The sequence below is a fragment of the Balaenoptera borealis genome (genome assembly GCF_965194805.1).
Source record: "Balaenoptera borealis genome assembly, chromosome: 5".
NCBI lineage: Eukaryota > Metazoa > Chordata > Mammalia > Artiodactyla > Balaenopteridae > Balaenoptera > Balaenoptera borealis.
The window spans coordinates 80,669,826-80,695,480 of NC_138862.1; the positions used below are offsets into that span (position 1 = coordinate 80,669,826).

The 25,655-nt window shown below is 42.1% G+C and overlaps 1 protein-coding gene across 11 annotated transcripts in view; it reads right to left on the bottom strand.

The window, feature by feature from the left end:
• Positions 1-25,655, bottom strand: part of ST6GAL1 (ST6 beta-galactoside alpha-2,6-sialyltransferase 1) — a 138,028-nt gene that overhangs the window by 48,132 nt on the left and 64,241 nt on the right. The window contains exons 3-4 of one of the 11 annotated variants that reach the window (XM_082393543.1): positions 2,999-3,114; positions 1,151-1,184 (exon numbers count right to left, since the gene is read on the bottom strand). The exons of 8 other annotated variants lie outside the window; for them this stretch is intronic. The gene's annotated coding sequence lies outside the window, so the exon portion shown is untranslated. The remainder of the gene's footprint in view (positions 1-1,150; positions 1,185-2,998; positions 3,115-25,655) is intronic. 2 more of the 11 variants (XM_082393548.1, XM_082393545.1) reach the window with 2 other exon arrangements.

A 25,655-nucleotide genomic window follows, 5' to 3' on the forward strand; every position in this document is an offset into this window, starting at 1 on the left:
CACAGCAATGATATGCTACTTTTCCAGTCAATTCATCTGCCACTGTCCTAGAGGATTGTATGACTTCCTCCCCACTAAAAACTCCTCTTATCCTCACCCTCGCCTGATGAACTTGCTACTTACTCATAGAAAAAAAGGAAGCTACCAGAGTAGAACTTCCACACGCATGCTTTTGTACCACCGCTACTCACCTTACCTGCACTTATGCCCAAATGATCTCATTACTATGAATTAATTGGCTGCATCCAACACTTGCAATATCCAACATTTTTCCATAAATCCTACACACTCTTGTCTACTTAAGGACATTCTTAAAAATCCCCCTTTTTTCTTCCGCATCAATAGATATCTTTCTCTCCAAGATCATGCTCATCAGCATATAGGTATGCTATTATTTCTCCTTTCTTTAAAAACAAAAACAAAAAAACTCTCCTGATTGAGGCAGTCACCACCTGACCCAGATCAGTCTCAGCATCACTACCAATGGGACACCTAGACAATTTTTGCCTTCTGAAGTGAGACAGTATGAAGCACATAGCACCACGAATGAAAAATTCTTGCCCGAAATGTTTAATCTGTAAGTGATCAAGCCTTTATATGCAATTCCAGTTTTTCGGAACTACAAGAGAAAGAAGAACAAGTTAAAAGACACTCTAATTTACCAGATATATCCAGAAAGCAGGACATTCTATAGAACAATTGAACTAGTTTCATCAACAAGTCAATGGGCACAAAAAACAAATGACTTAAAAACCACAAAAAAACACAACAATCACATGCAGTCTGCAGACCTTTGGTTTGAACAGAACAACACTGGGGAGAAATGGGGGTATCTGAATACAGACAGGGTATTATATATGATATTAAGAAATCACTATTAATTTTGTTAGGTTTAATAGTAGTATTATTATATTACGATTATATATGTGGTTATGTTAGAAAAAAAGTCCTACGCATTTGAAGTAGAGATGAAATTTACTTTAAAAATACTTTAGCCAAAAACAAAGCAAATATGAAAAAAATGCAGCGTCATTTTTGTCAAATATATTCAAATTAAGCTATGTAAGGAACGAGAGTGATTTGCAGACTCTTCTTGACAATATCATTTGGGATTAGGGAGCATTTGAAAGAGTGTGAAGAAAAAACTTACGTCGACAATGTTCCCGTGTTACTGAAGGAATTAACTGAAAAAGATACATGACATTACAAAAGTCACGTATTTAGCCATTGCATGAGGTCTAAATAAACTCCATTTCCCTGTCCCTCCAACAAAACCTCTTGACCTCATTTCACTTCCCCTGCCCTTTTTCTTCCCTTTACAGTAAAACTCCTTGAAAGAACTATCTGTACTCACTGTTTCCAATTTCCCTCTTCCCATTCTCACTTGAACCAACTCCATCAAGCCTCCCTCATCTCGATGAAACTGCTCTTGTCATGTCCCCAAAGACCTCCGTGACCTCCATGCTACCAATCAAATGGTCAGGGCTAAGTCTTTATCTTATTCAGCCCATCAGCCGTACTTTACACAGTTGGTCATTTACACAGTTGGTCACTTGCCCCTTCTGGCTTCCAAAACCCACACCCTTTTCGTTTTTCTCCACTCACTGGTCACTCCCCCTCAGCTGTCTCTGATGCTGGTTCCTCCTCATCTCCCCTACCTCTACACACCAAAGTGCCCCAGGTTCGGGACTTCGTTCTAGCGACACTTGCTTTCTACTGGATGTGGGCACCTTGTGATCTGTTCCCCCTCTACTCAGCCTGTAGTTTGCAATCAAAACACATTTGTTGACGTGCACTAAAATGAGTTCGGAAGCAGTTTCTGTTGCTGAGTTTCTACAGAAAGGAAGTCCCTAATAATTAAAAACAAAAGCAAAATAGTAGGGCTGGGGTTGGGAGACAGTAGAATAAAACATTGTGTTCACTTCACTATTTAGATTATCCTCTATAATCTGTAGAGGGGAGGCAGCATTGCAGAGAACAATGATGATCAGATGTAGAGCCCATTATTAAAATTACTTGTTAAAATGCAGATTCCTGAATTCTACCTCAGTCATTCTGTTCCGAGTGGTCTGGGATGGGGCTCAGAAACCAGCATTTAGCAAGCACCCCCAAGTGATTCTGACGCAATCAGAAGTGCTAGTCTGAGAAAGCTTTATCTAGATCCAGGATGGGAAAAGTATAGAAATTGAGTGTAATCAACTTTTATAGTAATTTGAAAGAGTAATTTTATGCCTGATGAGTCTAATAACTTTAAAAATATGGCTTGTATTTTAAATGTCTTTTTCATTTCATTATTCTAATAATTCCCTTTTATTGTATTTTTAAAATTATTGATGTGTGAGAGGTTGGGGAAGAAATCCAGTCCTTTACCAACAATAGTTTGAGAAGCTCAAGCTTTGGAGAAAGACCTCAGGCTCTGGCATCTCAAAAGCCCAGAGTCAAATCCTGGCTTCTCTATCTGTCAGTTGCATGATGTTAGACCCGTTTGGTCAACTTCTGTGAGCCTGTGTCTTCATCTGTGAAGTATGGATAATAATACTTTAAAATTTGCCTCTGCAGGGTTGTGCTGACAATTTACTGATAGACTTTATCACTTTGTTCTGGCTAAGGATTATTGTACTTTTACCATGTGCTAAGTATTTTACAAACGGTAAAGTTCCTGTAATTGGGTAAAACTCATTTAATCCCTGCGGCAACAATAGTGCTTGAGGTGGGTGCCGCTGGCTCACCTCCCAGGGGCTCCGGCAGAGCTGGTCCAGGCTGCTGTCGGAAACAGCCTCCCAGGTCCTGGCCACCTACCAGTGGCAGCCGGTGTAGGTCAAAACATTAGTAGTTGTATCAAAACATTTCTGACAAGTCCCAGTTTTACTCAAAAGGACAGAAAAAGTCAGATAAGCAACGGAAACCAATCTGTAGTTGGTGAATCTGAGGAGGGAGTGAAAGGAAACCATGAGAGACTTTGCCAGGTGCCTAAGTGGCTGCGTTGACAAGTGTTTACCTGAGGACCAGCCTCGCTGCCAGGCTAATGGGAGGGAGGGGGAAATCCTGCCGGATCAGAGCCCTGAAGATAAAGGGGCCTTCATTCCTGCCTGCCAGAGCTGTTCCAGACCCAGGCTGCAAAAAAAAAAAAAATGGTCTCTTAACAGAGATTAGATCTTTTCCCAGCCAGGCAGGCACTGACGGAGAAGACTGAAACGGCCGAGTACATTTCCCTGAGGTTATCTAAAAACATGGAGAACAGAACTTTTTCTGAGTGGGATGTTGAGTCCCCACCGCAGACAGGGCAGCTGCTCCGTGGTCCTGGATCAGAGCCAGCCACTCAGAACAGGTAGGGAGAGCTCCAGACTCAGGACTAAGGGAGCCAGGGCAAAGGAAAACCACAGGCCATTGGCTTGTGCTTTGTCTTCAACCTTGCACCTTTAGCAGACACGTATTTGTAGCGATTTTTGCCTTCCAATTTGACAGGTGCCCAGCGGAAAGCAGGCACTTCACACCCCATCATCTCCCTTTCTGTATGATGCCCACTCCCCAGGACAAGCAGTAGAAGCCCCAGCCCCAGCAGGCATCCCCCCGGTCTTACCAACTAAGACCACTCTGCTGCACTCCAACAGTCAGGGGTAAGCTGAGGAGGAAGGAACAAAAAAGGGCCGATAAGGAGAGCTGAATAAACACCATGCTCCTCCCAAGCAACAGACCTACCCACCTTTCTCCTCCACACCCCACAGAGACGTAGAGAGAAAAGAAAATAGGCCTCTTTCCTCCTCAGAAAGAACTGTTTCACCTCCTCCTAATCTTGGGGAAAAAATGACATTTGTATTATGGAAGTTTTTACACGTACAAAAAGGTACAGAGGGCTTCGCTGGTGACGCAATGGTTGGGAATCCGCCTGCCAACGCAGGGGACACGGGTTCGAGCCCTGGTCTGGGAAGATCCCACATGCCATGGAGCAACTAGGCTCACGAGCCACAACTACTGAGCCTGCGCTCTAGAGCCCGCGAGCCACAATTACTGAGCCCACGTGCCACAACTACTGAAGTCCGCACTCTTAGAGTCTGTTCTCCGCAGCAAGAGAAGCCACCACGGTGAGAAGCCCGCGCACCGCAACTAAAGAGTAGCCCCTGCTCGCCGCAACTAGAGAAAGCCCGTGTGCAGCAACGAAGACCCAACACAGCCAAAAATTTTTTTTAAAAATAAAAAAATGGGGCTTCCCTGGTGGCGCAGTGGTTGAGAATCTGCCTGTTAATGCAGGGGACACGGGTTCGAGCCCTGGTCTGGGAAGATCCCACATGCCGTGGAGCGGCTGGGCCCGTGAGCCACAGCTACTGAGCCTGCGCGTCTGGAGCCTGTGCCCCGCGACGGGGGGGGGGGGCCGCGATAGTGAAAGGCCCGCGCACCGCGATGAAGAGCGGTCCCCGCACCGCGGTGAAGAGTGGCCCCCGCTTGCTGCAACTGGAGAAAGCCCTCGCACGAACCGAATACCCAACACAGCCAAAAATAAATAATAAATAAATAAATAAAGTAGCTATAAAAAAAAAATAAAAATAAAAAAATAAAAACATGAAAAGGTACAGAGAATAGCATGATGAACCTCCATGTTTTCATACCCCAGCTCCAAATATTATCAACATTTTGCCAATCTCGTTTCATTGATCCCCCATCCCCCTTTCTTTCTTGGAATAATTTAAAGCAAACACCAGACTTCATGTCAGTTTCCCCCCCACCAGCTCTTCCCGACTGGGGTGCCATGAGAAAATTAAGCCTTAATGTCCTAAGACATCCATTTATGTAATGAATTAACTTACCTCCCTGGCATCTAGAATAGTATTAGCTATGTACCATCCTTGGGAAAACTGAGAACATAGGCCCTCAAAATCATTTTCTGCAGAGCTGAATTCTCTATAATAGTACTGCCCCCCACCTCCCACATGTTGGGTTCTGCCAGAGAATACATGAGAACACATACACACAAACACACGCACCCACATACATGACCATGATGCCACTATCACCCAATATCCACTCCACTTTCAAATTTTTACCAATTCTCTCAAAAATGTCTTTTACACTAAATTTCTTGAATGAGGATCCAAACAAGGTAGGCACATTTTGTTTGGATGATATGCCACTCTCAACTCTCTTTTAATCTATAACAATTCCCCACTCCCTTATTTTTTCTTTTTCATGATATTAAATTTGTTGAAAAAACTAAGTCATTTGTCCTGTGGAATGTGCCATGTACTGAATCTGGCTGACGACTTCCTCATGGTATTAACTTACTTCCCTTTGCTCTGTTTCCTGTGAACTTAGTGTTTGATTTCAAGGCTTCTTGAGATTCAGTGGTTTCAAGTTCAGTGGTTCTCCCAATGTTTTTATATCTAAGAGGAGCTAAGCCTTGGTCATCTAAGGAAGTTTGGGGTGGGGAAATGAACAGGGAGGACTCCGTGTTGCACTGGCCCCAGAGCTTATAAGAACAACGTACTCCGATACTCATAATAGGTTCATTCATCCAGCAAATGCTTATTTTCTATGGTGAGCCAAAGTGGAGATGCAGAAAAAGTTTCGACAGTGCAGAAACCAGCCAGAAATCTAACCCCCCAGAATATGCCTTCCAGTGAGAGCGTAAGTGAAGAGGAAAACAAAATAAACACATATGTGGTGTTTGTAAGGGGATACTTGCTACCCAGAAATTTAAAGCAGGGAGGATGGAGAGGGACAGCGGGGCTGGGGGTATCCATTTTAAATTAGATATTCAGAGAAAGCCTCACTTAGAAGGCATCTGAGCAAACATTAGAGGGAGGTGAAGGAGGGCTCATGCAGATTTTTGAGGGAAGAGAGTTCCAGGTGGAGGGAACAGCAAAATCCCTAGACAGAGGCATGCCTGACCTGTTTGAAGAACAAGACGGGGGCCTGGAGGAGACAGGGTGAGGAGGAGAGCAGCATAAGAGGAGGGCAGGGAAGTAGTAAGTACAGATCATGGAGGGTCTTCGACTGGTGTGAGAACTCTATCTCTCACTCTAAATAAGATTTGGCTGACTTGTGTTTGAAAGGGATCATTCTGGCTGCTACACTGAGAATCAACTGTGGTAGGTGGCAGGTTGGGGAAGGTTAAAAAAAGAAAGACCTTTCGAGAGACTATTGCAACAATTCAGGTGAGGAAGGCCCAGGATCCCATTTACTGAGCTCTTACTGGGCGCTAGCATTTTATGTTACCAAATTTAATTCTTACCACCACCCAGTGGGGTGGGGTATTAATGATCCTCTTTTATGAGTGAAGAAACTGAGGCTCAGAGAGTTTAAACCATATGCTTAAGATATTACAAATGGTCAAAACTGGGATGCAAGCCAGACTGTTCTAACTTGCGAGCCTGGTCCAGCTATCCAACATATATCTCTCTACTCAGGGCCCCTGAAATGGCCCCTGAGCGCCTCTCTGCTTTACCAGGTCAACTAGAGTTGCCAGTGACCATCTTGGACCTTCTGGTGACATCGCTTTATATATATAAGATGTTATGGAAAAACCCAAACTTTTTAGCCAACCCATACTTTGCCCCGATCCCCACCTCCTTAACCTCTCAGTGTGCAAACTTCACCCTCATCTGTACTTTAGGACCCACACTTTCTATCCCTAGACTAGAAACCTTGACACCATATTGCCCTTGGCTAAGCATAATACCTCCAAGAAGCAGTCTGTGTGTCCTGGCCTCCAAAAACCTCCCTGTAATGGGTTCCCGTTTCTTTATGATCATGAACTCTTAATTTGCGTCACCTGAGTTGCCACTTAATTCTGCAATGACTCCTCTTCCTGTTTCTTCATGTCAGTGATAGCTGGCCACCTGACAGAAGATGCGCTCTCTGCCATATAGAGCTGTTGCTTAAAGTGGTGGCTCAGCCAGGGATTATATTTTTCAGCAAGTGTGCATACACACACACCCTGCATCTAAGTGGAACTGGGACTGTTTGACTAGTTATCAGCAATAAAATGTGAGCAAAAGTAACATGTGTCACTTCTGGGCAAGGTAAGAAGTGAGTTTATTTGTTGTGAGTCTATTTGTTTACGGTAACTAAATGAGCTACTAAGTAGAGACTTTATATTTATTGCTACTGGTCTAAGTAGGATTCTGAGAATTCATCAGAATTTTCAGTATAGATTTTTCACCATCCACACAGTTCTCTCTTCATCCCAGCATGACGTTAGCACAGTGAAATAACAGAAGCGCCCCTTAATTTAGCCAAAGCCACCGGTTCCTAAATTCTTCCACATCTAGTACATCTTGTATTTGTTTCCCCCTGTTATAATCCCCAAGTTTTGAAAGTGTTGTCAGCCAAATTTAACTAATAATCTGAGTTCTTGTTTGTTATCAAATGGACAAGGATGTTGCTGCCAATAAGAGGTTCGGACCAGCATGAGATTGTCATTGTTATCACAATCAGGTGATACAAGTTCAGCCTTAATGCAAAGAAACTTGATGATTTCCTTGGCCTGTGCAGGTTTGTTGGGATAAATGTGCTTCTCCTGTCTGGCTTTCTGAAACCCTGAAAGTGTCTGGTGGGTCTCTGGAAACCCTGGGCAAGGAATTCTGGTTTGTCCATGGCCTGAAACTTACCCCAATAAAATTAGAACTTTCTGATCCCAGCTGGCCTCCTAAAAAACAGGTTCTACTGGTTGGCTAGATATGGAAGGATGCTTCAAAAAAAAAAAAAAAAAAAAAAAACCTACCCCCATCTGCACCCAACTAGGCAAAATTAAGGCACTCTTAAGTTTATCCGGAAAAATCTGGCTCCTAAGTGCTTAAAAATCAGGAGAACAGCAATGTAAAAGCAGAATTTTAGTGACTGCCAAATCAAACAGACACAAGCCTCCCTCCCCATCATCTCAGCTCTCAGCAGTTGAATGCAAAGCAGCAGTTACATCAGAAAGATCCTCCCTGGGGACAGAATAGCAGCACTGTGTTAGCTGGGCAGGGTAATTAGCTACCCAGAATTCTCATGCGCTGAAGAGCAAAGGAGGACCAAATGGCAACAACGCAGAAAGGAAAAGAGTTCTATTGAAAGACCAAAGACTGAATTTTCTCTAAAATCTTGGTAACAAGAGTCTGATGACCTACATCTCTCTCTTCAAACCCCAGTTTAACTATCTTTAGTGAGAACAATGATATCTGCTAATGTTGTCTTAAACATATTTTCCTCCAGAAACTCCTCAGCTGGGTATTGTGTCAGGGGCTGTTTGTTATTTCCTTCCATGTAGTTTTACCTGTTGGGCAGGAGGAAATCAGGGCCAGAGTTCCTTAACACTTCCTAAATACCAGTATCATTGAAGTGATTGGCCCCTCCTTAAGGTCACCAAGGTGACAACTGTTTACCCCTCTCACCTTAGCAAACTGATCTCTTTCCTAGAACCAGTCCAAGGCCAAATAGGCCACATGCAAAGAGAAAAGGGAAGAGAATATAGAAGAGAAAGAGTTTGATCAAGTCTGTCCTCAGAGGTGCTCCTCACCCCTAGTCCCATAGCCATGAAGTTCAGTGTAGGTGAAGGAAACCACTTACAACAGTGCTTCTCCATCTTGACTGAGCATTAACAGCACTTAGGAAGCATTTTAAAAATATAGATGCCTTACCCATGATATTTTTCACACAACTAGAATAAATAATCATAAAACTTATATGGAACCACAAAAGACCCAGAATTGCCAAAGCAATCCTGAGGAAAAAGAACAGAGTTGTAGGCACAACCCTTCCAGACTTCAGACAATACTACAAAGCTACAGTAATAAAAACAGCACAGTACTGGCATGAAAACAGACCTATGGATCAATGGAACAGAATAGAGAGCCCATAAATAAACCCACACACTTAGGGTCATTTAATCTTTGACAAAGAAGGCAAGAATATATAATGGGGCAAAGACAGTCTCTTCAGCAAGTGGTATTGGGAAAGCTGGACAGCCTCATGTAAATCAATGAAGTTAGAACACACCCTCATACAGTACACAAAAATAAACTCAAAATGGTTTAAAGACCTAAATATAAGGCATAACACCTTAAAACTTTTAGAAGAGAACATAGGCAAAACATTCTCTGACATAAATCTTAGCACTGTTTTTTTCGGTCAGTCTCCCAAGGCAATAGAAATAAAAGTAAAAATAAACAAATGGGACCTAATCAAACTTATAAGCTTTTGCACAGCAAAGGAAACCACAAACAAAGCAAAAAGACAACCTACAGAATGGGAGAGAATATTTGCAAATGATGCAACCAACAAGGGCTTAATTTCCAAAATATGGAAGCAACTCATACAACTCAATAACAAACAACCCAATCAAAAAATGGGCAGAAGACCTAAATAGACATTTCTGCAAAGAAGATATACAGATGGCCAACAGGCACATGAAAAAATGCTCAACGTTGTTAATTATTAGAGAAACACAAATCAAAACTGCAATGAGGTATCACCTCATACCAGTTCGAATGGCCATCATCAAAAAGTCAACAAATAATAAATTCTGAAGAGGGTGTGGAGAAAAGGGAACCCTCCTACACTGTTGGTAGGAATGTAAATTGGTGCAGCCACTACTGAAAATGGTAAAAACTAAAAATAGAGTTACCATATGTCCTACTCTTGGACATATATCCAGACAAAACTATAATTCAAAAAGATACATGCACCCCCATGTTCATAGCAGCACTATTTACAATAGCCAAGACATGGAAGCAACCTATGTGTCCATCAACAGATGAATGGATAAAGAAGATGTGGTACATATATACAATGGAATATTACTCAGCCATAAAAAGGAAGGAAATTGGGTCATTTGTAGAGACATGGATGGACCTAGAGACTGTCATACAGAGTGAAATAAGTCAGAAAGAGAAAAACAAATATCGTATATTAATGCATATATGTGGAATCTAGAAAAATGGTACAGATGAACCAGTTTGCAAGGCAGAAATAGAGACACAGATGTAGAGAACAAACGTATGGACACCAAGGTGGGGAAAGCCGGGAGGGGAGGGGACGATGAATTGGGAGACTGGGATTGACATATATACACTAATGTATAAAATAGATAATAAGAACCTGTTGTATAAAAATAAATAAATTTTTTTAAAAAAGCTACATGCACCCCAATGTTCATAGCAGCACTATTTACAATAGCCAAAACGTGGAAGCAGCTTATGTGTCCATCAACAGATGAATGGATAAAGAAGATGTGGTGTACACACACACACACACACACACACACACACACACACACACACAATGGAATATTACTCAGCCATAAAAAAGAATGAACTATTACCATTTGCAGCAACATGGATGGACCTAGAGATTATACACTCCAGTCCGCTTTTGCCCCACAGTCATTCCCTTCTAGAAGACAAGGGCTGGTTTTCTGGGGTTTTTCACATCCACCTCCCTGCCCACCTCCCATACAGAAAGACCACTTGATATGTGCACCTATGTTGGCAGGTGGAAAATTTGGATCTTTTTCTTTAGAGGCCAGATCTCAGCACTCACTGCTTGATCCCACCCCTAAACCTCCCTCCCTTCACTGTCCTCTGAGGTTGGCACTGCTATCCTTTCCATTTCATAGATAAGGAAGCTGAATCTTAAAGAGGTTAAAGGGCTTCTGGTAGTGAGTGGCAGCGGCAAGACTTAAATCCAGAACTGTCTGAATATAAGGACCGTGCTCCTAATGCCTGTGCTCAGAGGTTCATCTTGTTTGACTTATGACTCTCTCAGCCACAGCAGAGCCCACTAACGCCGCTAGAAGCAAATGGTTTCAGTTAAAAGGAAAGCAACAGTGCTGCAGTTCTAAGCCCAGGGCACACTTAGAGCGCTAGACTCGTGCCATATCATCTCACCAAATCCTTCAGCAGCCCTGGACGGTTGTTGTCCTCACAGTTGACCTTTGGCATTTACAGAGTCAACATTTGGGATTTTGACTATTTGAGAACAACACCAAAGGTCTCCTGATTTTGCTCAGGAGTGAGGTATGTGCAATAGCAAGTTGGCAGGGGCCCGTCCCTTAGTCTGCGAGAGAGCTCGTCCCCAGGCCATGACCCAGGGCGCAGGGAGTTCCATGCCCTTCATGTATCAGGACGTGATAAAAATAACCACTTGCTTGTGGGCTACAGCTCCCAAAGAAACCAGACTGCTAGTCTATGTTCAGGAAAGTTTATACCCAGTGATGAATTTATTTTAATAGACTTACAAACGCCTACAGCTCCATATTCATGAAATCAATACAGGACAGAAGTCACTTAACATAGCTCGATTGTGCATGATTGCATAAATGGGGGAAATTAGGTGCTCTTGTAGCATGTGCCTCATGTCTTCATCTGTCAAATGACATCAAAATGCCTCACCTTAGGGCCGTTGTCAATAAATGAGAACTTGGTAAGAATGATGAAGATGATTTGGAGAATTTTCAAAGATCTCCAGAGAACTCACATATGAATGTCGAGTCTGTTGTTTCAACATCTTATACAAGAGGAAACTAAGGCTGGAGGAGGTCATATGACTTGCCCAGGAATGTCTGGCTCTAAAGCCAGTGTGCTTCCCTCCTTAGAAGCCAATGGCAAATTGTCCAAAACAACGTGCCAAACCCTGCATGCTGACTCCATCACAGAATGTGACTTAGGAGGATGGAGGGGGAGAAGGGAGGGCCACAGATGGGAGAAGGCTGCCCCTGGGCTCCCCACCTTCCCCTAAGCCCCCCATCGGTGCTGGCCTGGGCGTGCCAGAACTGTGAGCTTACCTTTGACCACATCTGTTCAGATCAATCAATTCAACCAAGACATTGGTAACTGTGAGCTCAGAACAGCGGGCCCAGAGGTAACTGGTACTCCCCCTGCCCTCGAGATGCTAATCGTCTTAAATACCACAAGAAATCAGACAAGGACCAAATACCTAATGCACTACTTACTTTGTCTATTCCCCCCACTAGACAGTGGGCACCTGAACCATGTAGTTACCTCTGTGTTCCCAGGACCTGAGTCAGGGCCTGTGGCTCCGCTTACTTTGCCAAATAAGTGAATGTTTTGTTCTTGAAAAGAAGTTGTTCAAGAATCTTAGCCCAGGAGGATGGGCCTGAATCCAGTCTGGGATCAAAGAAGCCTTCAGTAGATGGGAAAGACCTGTGAGATGGGAGGGAAATGGTCTGGAGGTGGGCAAGGGTGGGGCACTGGGGCACAGAGAGGGTCAAGTCAGCCCAAGCAGGTACGCAAAGCCAAGCATCGGGAGGCGAAGCTGAGAGGGAGCCTCAGCCCTCACTGTGCGGCACCGTGAGTATCAGGTGGGAGAGTCTGGCCTTCACCAGGGGTGTAGTGGAGAGCAGATCAAAAGCTCCAGAGCAGAGAAGGGTGCTGCAGAGCCGGTGGGGGGCTGTGTGAGTTCAGCAGCCTTGGCCCTCCCGCAACCCCCTTCTCCACTCCCTGAAAGTACGTGACCAATAAACAAATAAGAGCCACTTCTTCTTACACAACTACTAGGGCCAGGCACGGTGCCAAGCACCCGTTTAGTGTTCAGAATAACACTATGATTGCTGAACTTATTTTACAAATGAGAAAACAGGCTCAGAGAGGTTGTGGGATTTTCCCACAATCACCCCACTGTTAAGAGACAGAGCCAGGACCTCAACTCAGACATGACTCAGGGCCCAGAGGCCAAGAAAACCTAGGTGCGGCCCCCCTCCTCTACTCCTCCACCCCACGCACTGATGAGATGAGGACCAGGACTGAGATGAGGAAGACCCCACACAAGGCCCCATTTGGAAGAGTGGTGCTAAATTTCCTGTGAACCCAGCCTTGGAGTCAGACAAATCTAGATTTGGATCCCAGCTTCATTTGTCATCACCATATGACCTTAGGCAAATAACATGAGTGCTCTGGGCGTCAGTTTCCTTATCTGTAAAATGTGTGCAAGGCCACCTACCTCACAGGATTGCTGTAAGGGTTAGAAAAAAGGATCCTGCCATGCCCAGAACATAGTAGGTGCTTATTAAATGATGCCTGGTAAACCTGAACCTGCCAGGAATCGAGGAGGAGGGACTGGAGGCTGGTCATGGCTTATCTGCTGTGGATGGAGGAAGTCTTCATTTCTGAGAAGAGGAGATGGACTGTCCGAGAGTGCATGACTCAATATTTGTCTGGTTAAGCATGGGACCTTGATGTCCATCTCAACAAAACTGGTATCAGCCTCTTTCACTATTAACCATTTCAAACACTGCCCCACAGCAATGGGAACCAGAATCTGGGACTCTCAAAGGAGTCAGAGACAAGGGGGTGTTACTGGGAAGGCTGAACTCATGGAAAAGCCCGAAACCGTAACACAGATGTGAGGTCCCCCAGCCCTCCAGCCAAATCACTGCATATCCTTGGAAGTCACTCATCCTTTCTGAACCACTGTTTCCTCATGATCAAAGGGGCTTAATAATCCTTACTTCACAGGGTTGTGGTGGAAACACAAGGGAAATAAGAGATGAAAAGGAGCTTTAAAGCTCCAAGACAGTGGCATGAGTTCACCACTTCTGTAAAGCCATAGGAAATGAAGCTTGTGCTTTATCAAGCACCCTTCCATTTGAAAGAGGAAAAAGAAATGCTTGCTGTTTGACAAACCTTTACTTAAGACACCAATGGTTTCTTCTACTAAAGGGTCATTCAACTATGAATTGATGTGAATTATAACTGGTATAAGAATCATTTCTCGATGATCATCAAAATGAAAACACAAAATTGTTCAGTTCTCTCCAAGCATGGATACACCTGAGAGCCTTCTGCAGACCAACGCCTGGAGAAGTTCTGCTTTCACAGCCACAGAGTAGAGCGCTGGCTTGCTGCCCGACACAGAAAAAGTCAGTAGACCCATATTCTCACAAGAAAGCCTGCTGACTTTTTTTCTGAATTTTCCTTCAACTTAGAAAATAAGCCAAACTCACTCCACCTCCCAGCTCGACCCTTAGGTCTCTTGCAAGTGGAATGTGCCCAGGTAAGAAAACGGGAAATCGATGAGGTATTTCCAGAGCAAAACCAGGGTAGGCTGATAGCACCGGGGCCTAGGCACCCAACCTTGATTTCAGGAGAAATATTTCTCAGCCCAGTCAGCTGCACCCACGCTCTGAGCTGAGAGTGTGGTAGGGTTTTCTGGCCTCACTGTGAGCCTGGGTCCAGATGGCCTACTCATCTGGCGTTCAAATAACCTGAAGAGTGGCGCCCCCCACCACCGATCAAAGCAGTAGTAGAAGAGTGCCGTGGGTTCTCTCTTGTGCTGTGGGCGGACAGCTTAGCCACAGCCGCCTCTTCTGTATCAGCTGCTCTTAACCTTCTATAGGTGTGTAACAAGAACATGTCCAGGATTTCCTTGGTGGCACAGTGGTTAAGAATCCACCTGCCAATGCAGGGGACACGGGTTCGAGCCCTGGTCTGGGAAGATCCCACATGCCACGGAGCAACTAAGCCCGTGCGCCACAACTACTGAGCCTGCGTGTCTGGAGCCTGTGCTCCGCAACAAGAGAAGCCACTGCAATGAGAAGCCTGCACACTGCAACAAAGAGTAGACCCACTCGCTGCAACTAGAGAAAGCCCGTGCGCAGCAAAGAAGACCCGATGCAGCCAAAAATAAATAAATTAAAAAAAAAGAAAAAGAACATGTCCAATTTAGATGAGGGGTCAGGGAAGGATAATGAATTGAGGCAGAGACCCAGCTTGGCTGGGCTGTCCTGGAAAGAGCATGCTCCTGTTCTGAATTCTGCTCCAGAGAATAAGGGGAGACACTGCCAAACAAACCCACCTGAAGTCCACCCTGATTCCGAGCCAAGTTCAAAGGTGGATTCCCGCAGAACCAGATAAATACAGTAGCGGTCAGAATTCACTCCCCCAAGGTCACCCAATTCCCCAGGATTAATTTCCTGGCTTGGGATAGCTGCCTCCATTGCCCAGAGGTGATTAGAAGACCACCCCACAGGGAGGTTGCGAAGAATGAAGGGGAAGAGGCGGTGACCTAAACACGAGCAGCAGTCCCTGCATGGGCCGTCCTTGGACAGGAGAGCCAGCTCTGAGTTCCTCGCTGCCTCTGTGCACCAGGAGGTGCTTGTATAGCCTGAGCTTCAGCTCTCCACAGACAACAAAAGCTACTACCTTCAGATTGACCAGACTGCACACCAGACTCTTTCTTTATAAATCTCTATTACCTCACCCTCATGGAGGACAGTATGAATGCTCTATCCTTCAGTGAAAAAATCTGAGGCTCAGAGAGGTGAAGGTTGCACAAAGTCAGTAGCTAGGAAGTTGCAGAGATAGGATTTGAACCCAGAGCTCTCTGTGTCTGCATTTGCTTCTCATCTTCAAAGCGATGAATGGGGAGGGGGCCATAAATCCCTTTTCTTCTACTCTTCTCCCCTGCTTTCTCCCTAAAAGGGTGGGGACCAACTCAGTGGCAGGCTGGGGATTCAATGTCATTGAAAATCAGAAAAATACACATTAAAATAAAATAACAAGCTCGGGCCCGGGAGCCAATTCTTGCCAGGGACGCAGACCTGGGCAGCCGCGGGTGACCAAGCATTACATTTAGTCTTCATGTCTCCATAGACGCCTCTTGGCTGTGACAATTTCTCATACTTTCCTCATTTCTGATGGCCTCGACAATGTTGAGGAATACTGCCCTGTTCTAAAGCCTCAGAGTCTTCTGCTTCAGTTGGCAGAAAGGGAAAGAGACAGTGGAGGAGCCACTTCAGATTCATAAAAACCCCAACTTAGAGGTGGTTCTAATGTTTCCCAAACCGTCTCTATCACTGGTGGTGGCAGGGGCAGTGCCCTGAAATTTTCCCTGGAGGAACAGAATTTAACTTCGCATCATGGATAAGAAGAGCTGTCCATCCTTTTTTATTTCTGGTATGGAGCGATGGAGATCTCCTCTAGCACCCTGTGCAAAGGCAACATTTCCAATTTGAATATTCCAATGGTCAGGCTGCTGCAGGCAGCCCAGCTTTAGGAAGACCAGCCAGGTGGCTGACAGAGTCTTGGTGCTCCAGCCGGGTGTCAGGCCTGAGCCTCTGAGGTGGGAGAGCTGAATTCAGGACATTGGTCCACCAAAGACCTCCGGCCCCACATAATATCAAATGGCGAAAGCTCTCTCAGAGATCTCCATCTCAACGCTAAGACCCAGCTCCACTCAACAACCAGCAAGCTACAGTGCTGGACACTGTATGCCAAACAACTAGCAAGACAGGAACACAACCCCACCCATTAGCAGAAACGCTGCCTAAAATCATACTCAGTTCACAGACACCCCAAAACACACCACCAGATGCGGTTCTGCCCACCAGAAAGACAAGACCAGCCTCATCCACCAGAACACAGGCCCCAGTCTGCTCCACCAGGAAGCCTACACAACCCAATGAACCAAACTCATTGCCACTGGGGGCAGACACCAAAAGCAATGGGAACTACGAACCTGCAGCCTGTGAAAAGGAGACCCCAAACACGGTAAATTAAGCAAAATGAGAAGACAGAGAAATACACACCAGATGAAGGAGCAAGGGAAAAACCCACCAGAACAAACAAAAGAAGAGGAAATAGGCAGTCTACCTGAAAAAGAATATAGAGTAATGATAGTAAAGATGATGCAAAATCTTGGAAATAGAATGGAGAAAATACAAGAAACATTTAACAAGGACCGAGAAGAACTAAAGAGCAAGCAAACAATGATGAACAACACAATAAATGAAATTTAAAATTCTCTGGAAGGAATCAATAGCAGAATAACTGAGGCAGAAGAACGGATAAGTGACCTGGAAGATAAAATAGTCGAAATAACTACCTCAGAGCAGAATAAAGAAAAAAGAATGCAAAGAATTGAGGACAGGCTCAGAGACTCCTGGGACAACATTAGACACACCAACATTCAAATTTTGGGGTCCCAGAAGAAAAAGAGCAAAAGAAAGGGACTGAGAAAACATTTGAAGAGATTACAGTTGAAAACTTCCCTAATATGGGAAAGGAAATAGTCAATCAAGTCCAGGATACACAAAGAGTCTCATACAGGATAAATCGAAGGAGAAACACGTCAAGACACATATTAATCAAACTATCAAAAATTAAATACAAAGAAAAAATATTAAAAGCAGCAAGGGAAAAGCAACAAATAACATACAAGGGAATCCCCATAAGGTTAATGGCTGATCTTTCAGCAGAAACTCTGCAAGCCAGAAGGGAGTGGCAGGATATATTTAAAGTGATGAAAGAGAAAAACCTACAACCAAGATTACTCTACCCGGCAAGGATCTCATTCAGATTTGATGGAGAAATTAAAACCTTTACAGACAAGCAAAAGTTAAGAGAATTCAGAACCACCAAAGCAGCTTTACAACAAATGCTAAAGGAACTCCTCTAGGCAGGAAACACAAGAGAAGGAAAAGACCTACAAAAACAAACCCAAAACAATTAAGAAAATGGTAATAGGAACACACATATTGATAACTACCTTAAATGTAAATGGATTAAATGCTCCAACCAAAAGACATAGACTGGCTGAATGGATACAAAAACAAGAACAATATATATGCTGTCTACAAGAGACCCACTTCAGACCTAGGGACACATACAGACTGAAAGTGAGGGGATGGAAAAAGATACTCCATGCAAATGGAAATCAAAAGAAAGCTGGAGTAGCAATTTGCATATCAGACAAAATAGACTTTAAAATAAACACTATTACAAGAGACAAAGAAGGACACTACGTAATGATCAAGGGATCAATCCAGGAAGAAGACGTAACAATTGTAAATATTTATGCACCCAACATAGGAGTACCTCAATACATAAGGCAAATGCTAACAGCCATAAAAGGGGAAATAGACAGTAACACAATAATAGTAAGGGACTTTAACAACCCACCTTCACCAATGGACAGATAATCCAAAATGAAAATAAATAAGGAAACACAAGCTTTAAATGATACATTAAACAAGATGGACTTAATTGATATTTATAGGACATTCCATTCAAAAACAACAGAATACACATTCTTCTCAAGTGCCCATGGAACATTCTCCAGGATAGATCATATCTTGGGTCACAAATCAAGCCTTGGTAAATTTAAGAAAATTGAAATCATATCAAGTACCTTTTCTGACCACAATGCAATGAGACTAGATATCAATTACAGGAAAAAATCTGTAAAAAATACAAACACATGGAGGCTAAACAGTACACTACTAAATAACCAGGAGATCACAGAAAAAATCAAAGAGGAAATCAAAAAATACCTAGAAACAAATGACAATGAAAACACGATGACCCAAAACCTATGGGATGCAGCAAAAAGCAGTTCTAAGAGGGATGTTTATAGCAATACAATCCTACCTCAAGAAACAAGAAACATCTCAAATAAAAAACCTAACCTTATGCCTAAAGCAATTAGAGAAAGAAGAACAAAAAAAACCCCAAAGTTAGCAGAAGGAAAGAAATCATAAAGATCAGATCAGAAATAAATGAAAAAGAAATGAAGGAAACAATACCTAATATCAATAAAACTAAAAGCTGGTTCTTTGAGAAGATAAACAAAATTGATAAACCACTAGCCAGACTCATCAAGAAAAAAAGGGAGATGACTCAAATCCATAGAATTAGAAATGAAAAAGGAGAAGTAACAACTGACACTACAGAAATACAAAGGATCATGAGAGATTACTACAAGCAACTATATGCCAATAAAATCGACAACCTGGAAGAAATGGACAAATTCTTAGAAAAGCACAACCTCCCGAGACTGAACCAGGAAGAAATAGAAAATATAAACAGACCAGTCACAAGCACTGAAATTGACACTGTGGTTAAAAATCTTCCAACAAACAAAAGCCCAGGACCAAATGGCTTCATAGGCGAATTCTATCAAACATTTACAGAAGAGCTAACACCTATCCTTCTCAAACTCTTCCAACATACAGCAGAGGGAGGAACACTCCCAAACTCATTCTACGAGGCCACCATCACCCCGATACCAAAACCAGACAAAGGTGGCACAAAAAAAGAAAACTACAGGCCAACATCACTGATGAACATAGATGCAAAAATCCTTGACAAAATACTAGCAAACAGAATCCAACTGCACATTAAAAGGATCATACGCCATGATCAAGTGGGGTTTATCCCAGGAATGCAAGGACTCTTCAATCTACACAAATCAATCAATGTGATACACCGTATTAACAAACTGAAGGATTAAAAACCATATGCTAATCTCAATAGATGCAGAAAAAGCTTTTGAAAAAATTCAACACCCATTTATGATAAAAACGCTCCAGAAAGTAGGCATAGAGGGAACTTACCTCAACATAATAAAGACCATAAATGACAAACCCACAGCCAATATCGTTCTCAATGGTGAAAAACTGAAAGCATTTTCTCTAAGATCAGGAACATGACAAGGTTGCCCACTCTCACCACTGTTATTCAACATAGTTTTGGAAGTTTTTGCCACAGCAATCAGAGAGAAATAAAACGAATCCAAATCGGAAAAGAAGTAAAACTGTCACTCTTTGCAGATGACATGATACTATACATAGAGAATCCTAAAGATGCTACCAGAAAGCATCTAGAGCTCATCAATGAATTTGGTAAAGTAGCAGGATACAAAATTAATGCACAGAAATCTCTTGCATTCCTATACACTAATGATGAAAAATCTGAATGAGAAATTAAGGAAACACTCTCATTTACCATTGCAACAAAAAGAATAAAATACCTAGGAATAAACCTACCTAAGGAGACAAAAGACCTGTATGCAGAAAACTATAAGACACTGATGAGAGAAATTAAAGATGATACAAAGAGATGGAGAGATGTACCATGTTCTTAGATTGAAAGAATCAACATTGTGAAAATGACTATACTACCCAAATCAATCTACAGATTCAATGCAATCCTTATCAAACTACCAATGGCAGTTTTCACAGAACTAGAGCAAAAAATTTCACAGTTTGTATGGAAACACAAAAGACCCCAAATAGCCAAAGCAATCTTGAGAAAGAAAAACGGAGCTGGAGGAATCAGGCTCCCTGAATTCAGACTATACTACAAAGCTACAGTAATCAAGACAGTATGGTACTGGCACAAAAACAGAAATATAGATCAATGGAACAGGATAGAAAGCCCAAAGATAAACCCACACATATATGGCCACCTTATCTTTGATAAAGGAGGCAAGAATATACAATGGAGAAAAGACAGCCTCTTCAATAAGTGGTGCTGGGAAAACTGGACAGCTACATGGAAAAGAATGAAATTAGAACACTCCCTAACACCATACACAAAAATAAACTCAAAATGATTAAAAACCTAAACGTAAGGCCAGACACTATCAAACTCTTAGAGGAAAACATAGGCAGAACACTCTATGACAGACCTCACAGCAAGATGCTTTTTGACCCACCTCCTAGAGAAATGGAAATAAAAACAAAAATAAACAAATGGGACCTAATGAAACCTAAAAGCTTTTGCACAGCAAAGGAAACCATAAACAAGATGAAAAGACAACCCTCAGAATGGGAGAAAATATTTGCAAACGAAGCAACTGACACAGGATTAATCTCCAAAATATATAGGCAGCTCATGCAGCTCAATATCAGAAAAACAAACAACCCAATCAAAAGATGGGCAGAAGATCTAAATAGACATGTCTCCAAAGTAGATATACAGATTGCCAACAAACACATGAAAGGATGCTCACCATCACTAATCATTACAGAAATGCAAATCAAAAGTACAGTGAGGTATCACCTCACACCAGTCAGAATGGCCATCATCAAAAAATCGACAAACAATAAATGTTGGAGAGGGTGTGGAGAAAAGGGAACCCTCTTGCACAGTTGGTGGGAATGTAGATTGATACAGCCACTATGGAGAACAGTATGGAGGTTCCTTAAAAAACTAAAAATAGAACTGCCATACGACCCAGCAATCCCACTACTGGGCATATACCCTGAGAAAACCATAAATCAAAAAGAGTCATGTACCACAATGTTCACTGCAGCTCTGTTTACAATAGCCAGGACATGGAAGCAACCTAAGTGTCCATCGACAGGTGAATAGATAAAGAAGATGTGGCACATATATACAATGGAAGATTACTCAACCATAAAAAGAAATGAAATTGAGTTATTTGTAGTGAGGTAGATGGACCTAGAGTCTGTCATACAGAGTGAACCAAGTCAGAAAGAGAAAAACAAATACCATATGCTAACACATATATATATGGCATCTAAAAAAAAAATTGTTCTGAAGAACCTAGGGGCAGGACAGGAATAAAGACGCAGACATAGAGAATGGACTTGAGGACACGGGGAGGGGGAAGGGTAAGTTGGGACGAAGTGAGAGAGTGGCATGGACATATATACACTACCAAATGTAAAATAGATAGCTAATGGGAAGCAGCCACATAGCACAGGGAGATCAGCTCGGTGTTTTGTGTCCACCTAGAGGGGCGGGATAGGGAGGTTGGAAGGGAGACGCAAGAAGGAGGAGATATGGGGATATATGTTTATGTATAGCTGATTCACTTTGTTATAGAGCAGAAACTAACACACCATTGTAAAGCAATTATACTCCAATAAAGATGTTAAAAGAAAAAACCAAGATGCTACCTTCCCCCTCTATCAAATTAATAGAAGCTAAAAATACATATAATCTAGAGCTGAAAACAGCACTCCCATATATCTCTTGAACAAAAATGAAGGGCAATTTGCAAAATGTATCAAAGCATTAAAAATGTCCTTTCTCTTTTAACTTAGCAATTACATCTTCAAAAGGGAAATAATCAGAGAACCTGTCAAAGACTGTAGTTCAGTCTCAGCCCACTCATAACCTGTAACAACCTCAATTCACAACAATAGCAGGATAGTCAATTTTTATGGAATGTCCACAGGACAGGATGTGATTAAACAATTAAAAATCACATTTGTGAAGGCTTCTTAAAAGCTTTTTAATTTAAAATGTACGTATAGAAAACTATAGACAGTAGTATAATGAACCATCATGTACTCATTACCCAGCATCAACAATGACTGATTTATGACCAATTTTGTTTCTTTGACACAAGACCCCAGTGCTTCATCTTGGGTATTTTAAACAAATCTCAGACATCATATCACTGCATCCATTATGTCACTATGGATCTCTAAAATGCACTCCTTTTAAAAATATAACCAAAATACCATTATCAAACCAAAAAAAAAAAAAGTTTTTAATAAGATTTCTCAACAAAATAGGAAAGTGTTCATAATATATGTGAATTGATAAAAAATATTATAAAACTATATGACCTTAGAGGAAAAGAGGAGAAGAAGGAGAGAAAAAAAGAAAGAAATACTCATTCACAAAGAAAAATGACTTGAAGGAAATATATTCAAAATATTGCCAGTAATCTATAGTTACCCCTGTGGCATGGGATTAGATTATTTTTGCTCACTTTTGTATTTTTGAGTGTATTTTCACTAATGGGGTACCTACTGTGTTGGATATTTATTATTTCTCTTGCTCTTCTTTCATTCCTCACGTTCAACGTTTCCCTCCAGTATCATTTCCCTTCAGCCAGGAAAACTTCCTTCAGCGTTTAACACCAGGTCTGCTGGAAATGAGTTTCCTGGATTTCCTTCATCTGAGAATATCTTTATTTTCCCTTCACTCACAGAGGATATTTTTTCTACACATAAAATTGTGGGTTGACAGTTCTGCTTTTCTACCACTTTAAAGATGTTCCACAGTATTTGAATAGGTTTCCTTTTATATAATGTATCATCTGTCCCTGGCTGCTCTCAGTATTTTTTTATTTTTGGTTTTCAGCAGTTTGATTATGATGCGGCTGAGTAGTTGTCATTGGGTTTATTCTGTGTGGGATTCACACAGAGATTCTATACTTTGTAAATCTATGTCTTTTACCAAATATGGGACACTTTCAGCCATCCTGTCTTCAAATACTTTTTCTGCATGAAAGTCTTTCTTTTCACCCTCTAGGATGGGACCTCAATAACATGAATTTTCAACTTTTTGATCTTGGTCCACAGATCCTGAGATTCTATCCATTCTTTCCAATAAAAAATATATTTACAAATATATTTAAAATATTGTATTATTTCTTTTGTTCCCTCTTCAAGTTCACTGACTTTTTTCTATTCTGCCACTGAGCCCACCCAGTGAATTCATTACTTCAGATGTTGTCTCCTCAATTCTAAATTTTCCATCTGGTTATTTTGTATCGTTTCCATTTTTCTGCTGAAAACCTCTATCTTTTCATGTCTTTCAAGAGTGGAGAATGGTTCTAAGAGCTACATTAAGTCTCTGAGAGTTCTACCATCTGAGACATCTCAGGGGTAGCACCTGGTGATAGTCTTTCCCCTTGAGTATTGTTCAGATTTTCCTGGTACTTTTTAGATTTAGTAAATTTGAATTGCATCCTGGACTTCTAGATATTATGTAGTGAGGCTCTGAATTCTGTTAAATTCTTCTGAAATGTTGATATTTTTGTTTATTTGTTTTAGCAGGCATGTAGCCCACTTAGGTTCAGATAGAAAATTCTGTCTTACCTTTTGTGACTGGTAGCTCTGATGTCAGTTCAGTTTTCAAAGGCTTTGCTAAGCCAGTTGGGTATGCCGGTCACATAGGCAACTCAAGGATTTATCTGGGACTCGGCTAGTGGTTAATAACACAGATAGGTTCTCAAAACCTTTGCTGTGCTTCCTGGGATCTGTTCCACACATGCACACCTTGTAGTACACCCAGGACTTGTGCCAATCCATACACAGAATTAGTGGGTCCCCTTTTCCAGCTCTTTCCTCTCAGGAATTTCCTCACACTCTCTGGCTTCCAGCAGCTCATTTTCCTAGTTCCTCTGACTGGAAAGATGGGGTTATCTCAGAGTTTTAGCCTCCCAAACAATTGTGCAGTTCCACGTGACAAGGGCCATCATGGGTCACTGTTCAAGTTTTGACTCCAGTATCTTATCTGCCTATTACTTTTCAAGTTCTCATGTAGTTGACTTTTGCATTCAGTCCAGTTTTTCGTTATAAACAGTGGTAGACAGAGGTGGTAGTTGGATTATTTCACCTTGGCTGGTACTGTGTCCTTTGTTCTCAGCAATTTTTACTTCTCAAAATTTCACGCATCTCTCAAAGCTCCATTAAAATACCACTTCTTTCCAAGAAGCCATCCTTCTTCTCCCAGCTAGAAAAACTTTCTCCTTCCTCTGAATTAGGGAAGATTCAGAGTTAGCAATATTGAGAATCAAGCTGACAGCCAAATCTTTTCATGATTATCTTTGTTCAAACATCTGGGTTCAAGGAATGAAATCAAACCTAGCCAAGAAGCATCATGGTGGTTAAGAGAGTGGACTTCACTTAAATTCCAGCTTTGCTAATTGCTGGATGTGGGACCATAAGCACATCACTTACTTCTATGTACTTCAGTTTCCTCATCTATGATATGGAAATAATAATAATTACCACATAGAATTGTTATGAACATTGAGTTAATAGTTGTAAAGCACCTAGAGAAGTTCCATGTTGTAAGTGTAAGTGATTATTATCAATCTCTCACAGTTACCATAACTTTACTCTGCAGATGAGAGAACCCTGCAGAGGGAAGAGGAAAGAGCAGACAGAGCTTGCTCTATTCCCAACTCTTACTATGTTCTGAAAGTGACTATAATTTTTGCTTTAGTAAATACTTGTAAGAGCCCAATTTGTGTATCTGTGTGGATCTTCTGAGAAGCATGTAGTAGAGTGGGAAGATAACTGCATGAGATGCGTTGGGAGATTTGGCTTCCAGGACCGGGTCTCCTTTGGGTCTGTGTTTTCTACTGTAAACCATGACTGTATAAGATAGGCTGGTCTACCTCCACATAGCTGATAGCGATCTTCGTAAAAGGCAAATGGTATAGGGTCATTTCTCAGTTTACCATCCAATGTCTTCCTGAAACACACAGAATAAATTCTAAATTCCTTAAGCTGTCCCGTAGACCTTTAGTGCTTTCTGCTGCTATCTGTAACCTCATCTCCGGCCACTCCTCCACAGCCCACACATTCTAGCTGCACTGACCTAAGACTCACCCAGCCCACCTCACCAATTCCCACTTGCACCGATGCCCTCATCCTTGAGCTCAAATATCTCTCCTTACCATCTTGTCAACACATAAATGCCTCCTCTTCCATGCAAACTGCTCAAGGACGTCTCTGAGGCTCTCCTGGACCCTCCAGGACCCTGTTTGGTCAGTCCCTCCCTCTCCTTTGTGTCCCATAGTTCTCTATAAACACCCTAGTACCACTTCGGGGTGGATGGTAGTCACTTATTTTACAGTCCTTCTCTCCCACACTATAGCAGTGTTTTTCAAAATACATATTATTTTACATTAATGAGTCTCAAAACCAATTTAAAACATCACTACCAGCTTTTTAAAAATAGAGTAAACTAGATTTGAAAGTATCTGAATTCACTGCATGTTAATAACAGTGCTTCATGAAACTTTTGTCTGAAATAGATCATTAGAAAGACGGATATGGATGGATGACATATAATGAACTCCCATGGACCCATGACCCAGATTCAATAATTATCAACTATGGCCAATCTTATTTTGTTTATATTTCTACCCATTCCTACCCCCTAGAT